This window comes from Tupaia chinensis, unplaced genomic scaffold (genome assembly GCF_000334495.1).
Source record: "Tupaia chinensis unplaced genomic scaffold, TupChi_1.0 Scaffold144276_1, whole genome shotgun sequence".
NCBI lineage: Eukaryota > Metazoa > Chordata > Mammalia > Scandentia > Tupaiidae > Tupaia > Tupaia belangeri.
Genome location: NW_006204133.1, coordinates 1,361,460 through 1,368,726, shown reverse-complemented (window position 1 = coordinate 1,368,726; position 7,267 = coordinate 1,361,460). Strand labels below are relative to the sequence as shown.

The 7,267-nt window shown below is 47.6% G+C and overlaps 1 protein-coding gene across 7 annotated transcripts in view; it reads left to right on the top strand.

Moving 5' to 3' along the window:
- FAM178B (family with sequence similarity 178 member B) overlaps positions 1–7,267 on the top strand; it is a 135,422-nt gene that overhangs the window by 10,004 nt on the left and 118,151 nt on the right. The window contains exon 1 of one of the 7 annotated variants that reach the window (XM_006166573.1): positions 1,483–1,567. The exons of the other annotated variants lie outside the window; for them this stretch is intronic. The gene's annotated coding sequence lies outside the window, so the exon portion shown is untranslated. Of the gene's footprint in view, positions 1–1,482; positions 1,568–7,267 lie in introns of those variants that run through there. 7 annotated transcript variants of the gene reach the window in all.

Genomic DNA, 7,267 nt, shown 5'->3' with positions numbered 1-7,267 from the left:
AGAGAAAGGGAAGTGAGAAAGCAAGCCTCCAGGTCTCGGAGTTGGACTGCTGTCAGCCATGTGAAGAGTCCAGCGTCTTAACCACCATGCCACTTGCTGGACCCCCAAGCGAAGTTTTTTAAGAGCATTTTGGGGGCTGGCAGGTGACATGGTGGGTCCTGGACATGGCAGCTTGAAAGAGACTGTGGCACATACGCACGCACGGCCATAATCTCAAGAGGAAAATGGAGGAGAAGGGATTGTGGCCAACCCCTTGGAGGGTACTCACTTGCTCATTCTGGCAAGCACACATTCCCTTAGCAAAATTTAAAAACAAACAAACATTTTTTAAAGAATTATTTATTCTATTCAACTTTATTTTTTATTTTGATGGGAGGGAGAGAGAGCAAGCCCCCAGGTCCTGGACTTGAACCGTAGTCGGCCATGTGGAGTCCAGCATCAACCACCACACCACCTGCCAGCCTCCCCTGCAAACATTTTTAGAAGTCATCATCACTCACATCAGATTTTGCGGGAAGGCTTTAGCACTACTCTTCATTCTTTGCTTTTCCTTCTGGCTGCTTGGTCAGCAGGTACAGCGTGAGCCATATCTGCGTGCTTTCCAGCTTCGTGGTGCTGGATCTTTTTCCTGTTGGAAGGTCCAGCGTTATCAGCGGCAGTGATCTTAATTCTTCTTTACTTGTGTTTACTTCTTAAAAAACAGTTCTGGTCTCTCTCTGTGGCCTGGTGACTAAGGCAGCTGGAACCCACGTGGCCAAGACCACAGTTTGAGCCCTGGACCCGGCAGCTTAAAAAACACACTGGGGGGGGTGGTGGGAACCAGCAGTTAGCGTAATGGCTATGTCGCTGGACTCCCACGTAGTCGACTGCGGTTTGAGTCCTGGACCCCGTGGCTTAAACTCACACTGGGCGCGTGTGCATGCGTGCCCAAGATCCCGAGAGGAGAAGGGAGGAGAAGGGATTGCGGTGTGGCCATCCCCCTTGGGGGGTGATTTCTCACTTTCTATCTCTCTGTCTCTCTCTCTGTCTGGCGAGTGCACACGCCCTATAGCAAAACAAACAAACAAAAACCTCTGAAAAAAAAAAAAAAACCACACTGGGTACCTATGCGTGTATGTGTCCATATTCCACAGCCCTCTGGGTGCACATGGGCATGCGTGGTGCGTCCTGGGCCAAACCCGAGCCTCCCATGTGACTCCGTCATCATGCACCCGCACGCTTCCTTCTGCGCCATCATAGCTGGGCCCGACTCACTCATTTAAAGTGTACAGTCTATACAGCTATGCTGTCTTTTCCACAATGTTCGGACATTTTTATCACTCTCAAAAAGGGATAGCTCTGTCCCTTAGCTGTCACCCGTTCCTTCCTGTCTCCCAGCCCTAGGCAGCCACTCATCTGCTTTCTGTTTCTATAGCTTTGCCTGTTCTGGACAGTTCGTGTAAAGGGAGCCGTGCAATACGTGGCCTTCTGTGACTGGATTCTTTCAGTGAGAATAACTTTTCGGGATTCATCCATGCTGAAGCTTGTGTCAGCACTCCAGTCCTTTTAAAGACTGAGTAATTTTCTGGTATGTGTATGTGCCACTCAATAACGGGTGGACATTTGGGTGGTTTCTACTTTCTGGCTACTATGAATAATGCTGCTGTAGTTATTTATGTCCAAGACTGTGTGCAGACATTCGTTTTTTGTTTTCAAGAGAGATTTTTGCTGTAGGGTGCGTGCACTCATGAGAGGGCAGAAAGCGAGAAATCACCCCCTGGGGGATGGCCACACAGCAGTCCTTTCTCCTCTTGGGATCTTGGGCATGCACACGTGCCTGGTGTGAGTTTAAGTCGCTGGGTCCGGGACTCGAACCGCAGGCGACTACATGGGAGTCTAGTGAAGTATCCATTACACCATTTGCTGGTCCCCAGACATTTGTTTTTAGTTCTCTGGAATACCTACTTAGTTTCTCTTGTGATTATGAAATACTGTATGACTTCAAGTTTTACAACTCGTGAAACTTCTTTCGTGGCCTGATGTATAGTCCGTCCTGAAGAACAGTCTGCGTGTAGCTAAGAGGACAGTGTATTCTGCTCTCGTATAGGTCTGCTAGGTCCACTTGGTCTATGTGTTGTCCAAGTCTTCTATTTTCTTTCTTTCTTTTTTGTTATTTGCTGGAGGGCACAAGTGCGTGCTAGAGACAGACAGAGAGGGAGAGGGAGAAAGCACCAGCCACTGTCTCTTCCACTTCTCCATCCTGTTGGGATTTGGGTTCGCGCACACACGTACCCAGCATGTTTCTCAAGCTGCTGGGTCTGGAACTTGAACCGTGTGATCGGCCAGGCCATGGGGAATCCAGCTGCCGTAACCACTAGGCCGTGGGCTGCCCCGTTTTCTTTTGATCTTCTGTTTAGTGGTTTCCTTATTGAAAGTAGGGTACTGCTACAAGCCTCCAACTGTCATGTTTATCTTTATTTTTTTTAGAGAAAGAGATTTTTTTTTTTTGAGAGGTTTTCTCTATAGGGCGCGTGCGCTTGCCAGCCAGACAGAGACAGAGAGACAGAAAGCGAGAAATCACCCCCCGGGGGGATGGTCACACCGCAATCCCTTCTCCTCCATTCTCCTCTCAGGATCTTGGGCACGCACGCACACACGCCCGGCGTGAGTTTTAAGCCACCGGGTCCGGGACGCGAACCACAGTCAACTACGTGGGAGTCCAGCGACATAGCCATTATGCTAACTGCTGATTCCCGACTTAAGGTCTATTTTGTCTGATGTCGGTGTAACTAACCCAGCTCTCTTCTGGTTTCTATTCGCATGGAATACTTTTTCCCCATCCTTTCATTTACAACCTTTGGATCCAAAATGTGTCTCTTACAGACATCATAGAATTGGATCATTTTTCAAATCCATTTTATCAGTCTCTCCCTGCCTTTTAATTGGAGAATTTAATCCATTTACATTTAAACTAGTTACTGGTAAAGAAGGACTTCTGCCATTTTGCTGTTTGTTTTCTGCATATCTTATTGTTTCCTGTTAACTGCCTTCTTTTGTGTTTACTTAATTTTACTTTTTTGGTAGTGTAACATTTTGCTTGCCTCCTTATTCCCTTTTCTGTAAGATTTAAAGTTATTTTACTAGTGTTTACCCTAGAGTTTATCATTTAGATCTTAAATTTATAACAGACTGGTTTGAATTAATAGCAGTTTAGCTTCAATAGTACGTAAAAACCTGGCCCTTTTACAACCACACCCCTCCTCCTCTATGTTTTACCATCACAAATGGCATCTTAATACTTTATGCCTCCATTAACATAGATGTATGATTCGGAACCATAATGGCTGTGTTGCTGGACTCCCGCAGAGTCGACCAAGGTTCGGGTGCTGGACCCGGTGGCTTAAACTCACGCCGGGCGCGTGTGCGTGCGTGCCCAAGATCCCAAGAGGAGAATGGAGGAGAAGGGATTGCGGAGTGACCATCCCCCCTTGGGGGTGATTTCTCACTTTCTGTCTCTCTGTCTCTCTGTCTCTCTGGCCAGCGCATGAGCCCTATAGCAAAAACCTCTCCAAAAAAAAAAAAATAGATGTATAATTATTGTTTTATGCATTTGTCTTTTAAATCATGAAGGAAAAAAGAGAAATGACAAACCAAAATACAATAATTCTTACATAATTATTTACCATAATTATCACATAGTTTACAATCTAGTTTGGATCAACACCAACTTAATTTTTTTTTTTTTGGTAGAGGTTTTGCATTAGTGGACATGCGCTCGCCTGAGAGACAGAGAGACAGAGACAGTGAGAGGAAAAGTGAAACATCATCCCTTGGGGGATGACCACACTGCAGTTCTTTCTTCTCCATTCTCCTCCTGGGACCTTGGGCATGCACACACAGAGTGAGTTTCAAGTTGCTGCACGTGGGACCCAAATCGTGGTCGACCATGTGGGAGTCCAGTGACATGACCACGATGCCATCTGCTGGTCCCAACACCAACTCAATGTTAGTAGTTTAATAGTAAGGCCAGCTTCATCGTGCAGAGGTAACGTGCTGCTCAAGTGAAGCTGGAGCCACATGGGTCATGGGTTCAGTTCCCTGTCATCCTGTGCATATTGGGCTTGTGTGCGCCGTGGTCCTCGCTAGCTGGCACGGCTGGAAGAGCAGTCATGGGGTCATTCCTGTTGAAGGTACCTCTCTCTCTGTCTCTGTCTCACTCTCTTGAAAGAAATACACTAAAAAAAAATCGTACACAGCTTCGGCCCTGTGTAGCTCTGCTCCCACCTCCCGTTCTTGGTGCCGTTGTTGTGATGTAAACGGTATCTTTATACGCGGCACGTCCATCGAACAGGTTCAAAATTGTCATCTTATGCAGTTGTTTTTTAAATCAGATAGGAAAAAAGTAACAATGAAAAACATACATTTACACTGTCATATCTATTTTCGTAGTTGTCTTTATTTGTACTTTCTTTTTTTAATGTGAGATTCATGTTATCCTCCAATATTTTCCATTTCATATTTTTGGTAAGACAGGTCTGTTAGCAGCGAAGTTTCTGGGGTTTTTTTTGTTGTTGTTCTGAGAATGTCTTAATTTATGTTTGTTTGGAGGATACTTTTGTTGGCTGACGGTGTTTCTTTCGGCCCGGGGGACAGTCCCGTGCTGCACAGCCACGCGTGGGTTAATGACAGACCACACAGAGGACCCTTTGGCTCAGTGACATCATGGCCCCTTGACGTCGCCATAGAGCTCGTGGCTCCTGCCTGTGCCGATGTGGGCAGAAGCAGGCCTGTGGTCGCCAGCCTTACGAACGTACAACACGTGGCATTAAAGGCAGACTGTAAGAGGGCCAGCAGGGGGTGTGGAGGTTCAAGTGGCCATACCCCCACATGACCGGCTCTGTGGTTCAAATCCTAGGTCTGGAGGCTTGAGAGACACACTGAAGATGTGCGTGCGTGGGCCCAGATTCCTAAGAGGAGAATGGAGTAAAGGGGATTGCAGCGTGCCCGTCTCCCCTTGAGGGTGCTTTTTAATGTTCTCTGTCTCTCTGTCTCTGGTGGGCACCACACCCTGTGGCAGATATGAAAACAGTAGTCTCCTGTATTAGACCAGCAGCAGGTCTCTCACGTCCTGTTTACCGTGTCTCTCGATTGCATTATGTTCTCTTGTGCTTGATTTAATCTCGTTTTCTGACGTTCATTTTGTGCCTTATAGTGGGACAAGATATAGAGGAGGAAGACTGATAGTGATGATCTTGATCCTGGGGGTGATTTCTCGCTTTTTGTCTCTCTGTCTCTCTGGTGGGCACACGCGCCCTATAGCAACAAGCAAAAAAAAAAAAAAAAAAGGAAAAAAGAAGAAGAAGAAAAACAAATCGAGGGCAGGGCAGGAGCATGTGTGCCCCAAATTCCAACAGGATGGAAAAAATAGAGGAAAAGAGATTGCCGTGTGACCGTGTGCCACAGGGGAGGGGTACTTTTTCCTCTCTTCCTTTTTCTGTGTATTTATATCTCTCTGGTGAGTGCATGCACCCTCTGGCTTAAAAATAAACAACAAAAAAATTAAAGAAAAAGTGTTTCTCTCTAGCCGTATAACGGCTTTGTGTCTGGGACGTTTTTTTCTTTACTCTACCAGAGGGTATGTGCACTTACCAGAGAGACAGGGAGGAAGAGGGAGAAAGGCCCCATTGCACGATCACGCTTCAATTCCTTCTCCATTTCTCCATGCTATTGGGATTTGGGGCATGCATGCAAATCCTCACACTTGGTGTGGATTTTCAAGTCACCGGGGCCAGGATTTGAACCTCGGTCAACCACGTGGGATCTAGGTCCCTTAGTCACTAGGCTTTGGGCTTGACGCATGTTTGTGTTTTGAACTGTTAGTATAGGGCTAGCTCGTGGCCTTGTAGTTGAGCAGCTGAATTCCACATGGCTAACTGCACAGTTCAAGTCCTGGACCTGGCAGCTTGAAAACGTGCTAGGCATGTGTATGAGTGTCCAAAATCCCCAAATCAGCGAGAAGTGGGAGAGGACTGCAGTATAACCAGGCTCTGTTAGGGAAGTGCTCTCTCCCTTTATCTCCTTCTCTCTTCCTGTCTCTCTTTAGTGAGCACACATGCCCTCTGGCAAAAAAAAAAAAAAAAAGCTTGGGACCAGCAGGTAGGGTAATACTGGACTCTCATGTAGTTGACCATGGTCTGAGTCCCAGACCCGGTGGCTTAAACTCACGCTGGGCTTGTGTGTGCGTGCGTGCCCAAGATCCCAAGAGGAGAATGGAGGAGAAGGGATTGCGGCGTGGCCATCCCCCTTGGGGAGTGATTTCTCACTTTCTGTCTCTCTGTCTCTCTCTGTCTCTGTGGCGAGCACACGCGCCGTATAGCAAAAACCTCTCCAAAAAAAAAAAAAGTTCATTTATTTCTTTCTTCCATGAGCGAAAGAGAGAGAGAGAGACAGCGTCCCGACGGGTCCCTACACCACGATCCATCCCCAGCTTTGGCTAGCCGGGATTATGGGCATGTGCGTGTCAGGCGTGCTTAGGGAGGTTACTAGATGTGAACGCGGAACCGTCCCATGTGGGTCGGCCTTTTAGAGTGCCCTGCTACTGCCGTGCCACCCTCTGGCCCTCGTTAGGTTTTATTAGAGTCCAGAGTTCTGTAAATGCTGGTTTTGGCAGTTAAGCCAGCTTAACTGTTGACATCTGGTTTGTGGAGTTCCCTTCTGCGCTGTTTGTTGATGTCACTCGCGGGGTGAACACCTCCGCACTATCAAAAGAATAAACCACTATAAGTGCTAGGAGCAGTGCCTTTCCTCGTGGCTGGCTCCCAATTTGTTACTGTTTAATTATTTCATTATTATTGACTGATAGTCGTACTGACTTGAATTTCAGCGTGGTTGTGCTTCAGCCCTTGTGGAGTTAGTGTTTGCTTCTTGTAAACCGTCGTTTGCTGTGATCGTGCGACTGTCACCTTTCATTAGCTCTTAGCCTTTCATCACGCTGCAGCATATTCGAGCCGAAGGAGATGTCTCTGTGTGTGGCGAGGGTCGTCCTGGCGGGGGGTGGGCAGCCGAGGTGCTAGAGGAGGCCCGTCGGGTCAGCCCCGGAGTCTTTAAATTGTTCATTCACCCGACAGAAATACGTAGGCCTCTGTCACGCTCCAGTTCTGTGCTGGTACTTGAGAAACCTGCGTGGAGACCAGATGGCCTCACCCCACCCCTTGTGAGCAAACAGCCTGACAGGCCCCACCACGCCAGCAGGGCACGTGGACCGGCATCTCCGGACACAAGCCTTCCT